Here is a 2,747-nt window from a genome sequence, read left to right as displayed (position 1 = left end):
ATGGTAAGCCGGGGTGTATCGATTTTGAGTAATTTAGCGTCCTTAAATTTCGAAATATTGAAGTTTCAAGCATTTCTGAAATTTACCGTTATATGAAAAGCGGCCTCAATTTTAGTCTGAATTCAATCATTTTCGACGTTTTGCTTTTATTTGGCAAGCACAATAGCCATACCGAGTTTGGTACAAATTGGTAGAACGGTTACCGAGATACATATATGTGATCATAAGTGGGCGGTGCCACGCCCGTTTTCCAAAATTTTATCATAAACGTATTTCTTGGTAAAGGATTGTTGCAAGCATCAATTTTGAATAAATTAGCCTTAATATTTACTGATTTATCGAAGATTTTGTATTTCTCCAAATTACCGTTATTTGGGAGGTAGGCGTAGTTATTGTCCGATTTTGCCCATTCCTCCTACGGCCGAAAGAAGTGCACGTAGAAAGTTTCGTTAAGATATCTCAATTTTTACTCGAGTTATCGTGTGCACAGGCGGACCGCCGGACGGACAGTCACCGCTTAATAGATTTCTCTATTAATTCTGGTCACTTATGTATGTATACATTTGTCTATATCTATCTCGATTCGTTTTACCTGTTTCAAACAACCGTTATGTGAACAAAACTGTGCACAAGTGCGCTCGGGTATAAAAATAACGCGCAAGGTTAAAAGTCAAGTGTCTGTCAAATGAGATGGGTTGCCTTTACATTTGATATTGTCACATGGTAAATAAACATGGTAGGTATTACCATGTTTAACAAAAAGAAAAAAGTTGGTATATTTATCTATTAAAAATTGGTTGAAACGAACCTTTAAACCTTTATGGAAAGTGGTTCGGTTTTCGGTTCGGATCAAATATTTGTGGAAAATTTCGGTTCGGTTAATGGTTCAGTTAATTAAAAGGAAAGAGCGGTTTTCCGGTTAAAACCGGTTCGGTTCAAAAACGGTTCACGTCCCTTCTTTTTAGTACAGGATTATTTTATAGCTTGGATTTCAGAGGAGAAATTTTGTATTCTTAATTACGTATTAGACAGTTCATCTCGAAAAAGCAGATAATCTGCTCATAAGTATGTCGCTAAACAAAAAAACAAAAACGAATATAACAATATTGTGAAATTCATAAAAAGCAGTGGNAAGGAAAAAAGCGGTTTTCCGGTTCAAAACCGGTTCGGTTCAAAATCGGTTCGGTTCAAAATCGGTTCACGTCCCTGGTTTTAATTCTCTTTAAGTTAAGTTGTAAAGGTGAAAATAGGCCTCCTGGAACCGAGCACCTTAAAAAAAAACGGTAACGCGCCTAAAAGCATACCTCATAGGTGGTGTGGAAAATGCAAGAACAAATATAATGGAATAATTTTCGAAATTATTTATGAAATGGTTATTGGTAGTTTCCATCTCAAAGGTGATCATTAACTTGAACGATATTTAAGCTGCCTTTACACGGTCGATTTTTGTCGTTTAACTAAAATCTACCCGTGTAAATTGCAATTCAACCGTAAAATTTAAGCGTTCTGGCTGGTCGATATCACAGTCAATTTTCCAATCGACAGAAATCGACCCGTGTAAAGGCAACTTCAGGAATTTTTTAATTTTTTTTTTTTTTTTTTGCTTGGGCGCCTTTTGAAGATGTGCCAAATTATATTGTCGCCTTAAATACAAAAAAAAAACAATTTCTTTAGGCCATCTTGCGCAGCAGTTTGTTGATCTTATGCTCACGGCGACCGAAATCACCAACCTCAACGTAGTGATTAGCCTTCTTGCGCCGGCCTCGGGTTGAAGTGTGAGCTTGAATGGCATCAGAAAGTTGGAGGCTTTCTTAAAGTGGGTTCCAATTCCAGTGAATATTTTGTGCGCCAAATAATCAACGCACTGAATTTCGTTCGCTTTGCGCAATTTGCGTTCGATCACAAAGCTGTCAGAGATTGGGACACGTTGATGGTTGTGCTTGATAATTCCACGTTTGTACATCAATTCACGAACTGATTTAAGATTTGGATAACCCCATATAGGGTTCGGCATACGTAGCATATTAATGGTTGCCTTGTTCAATTTGATGAACAAACCGTGGTTAATGTGGCGAAAACGGAACAACAGTAAAACTTTACGCACTTTTGGTGCAACTTTGTTGATGCCGCGGATACGGATCACAAAAGCCAATTTGGATTTTTTAGGCACGTAGAATTGGCCGCGTTTTTTTGCCAAACGGCGCAACTTTATCTCACGGCGTCCATCACGGAGTTTTCTTGTTTGATATTTCTCAGCATGCACCAAGTTTCCACGTTTACGGAGTGTAATCGCAGCAGAGCGCTTTAGTTTACGCTTGATCAGGGTAGCAGTTTCCTGACCTGCTTCTTGCTGAACTTCAGCTTCGACTCAGGGACAGGAGGCTGCTTCCTGGAAGGTTGTCTGCCTTTTGCTTGCGGTTTCTTGCCGGCCGTGATGGCAGTCATCTTAACTTGTTACTTAGCACATTGAAAAGGCGAAAAATAAGTTCGCCAAATGTTTGCAGCACATCGTAAATGAGCCAATCGAGTGGCACAACACTAACACTTAAACAACTAGCTGTACCCTGCCACGCTTTGCTGTGGCATATTCCTGTTACGTGGATGATAAATTATTAACTAATCAAAGCATACGTTTCATACAGTGTTGCCAGAGAAAAATTTCGTTTGGAGCTAAAACGGTCGAAAAAAAGAGCTAAATAATACTAATAGTAGCTGAAATGAAGAGCTATATATTTTTGTTAAGGTTG

The 2,747-nt window shown here is 38.6% G+C and overlaps 1 pseudogene; it reads right to left on the bottom strand.

Moving 5' to 3' along the window:
- Positions 1-1,670: 1,670 nt before the first annotated feature.
- LOC108375044 (60S ribosomal protein L7-like) lies at positions 1,671-2,445 on the bottom strand (annotated as a pseudogene).
- Positions 2,446-2,747: the final 302 nt, after the last annotated feature.

This window comes from Rhagoletis zephyria, unplaced genomic scaffold (assembly GCF_001687245.7).
Source record: "Rhagoletis zephyria isolate East Lansing unplaced genomic scaffold, Rhagoletis_zephyria_1.1 Rzeph_scaffold_08424, whole genome shotgun sequence".
NCBI classification, from domain to species: domain Eukaryota; kingdom Metazoa; phylum Arthropoda; class Insecta; order Diptera; family Tephritidae; genus Rhagoletis; species Rhagoletis zephyria.
This window is presented reverse-complemented; position numbering and strand designations above follow the sequence as displayed.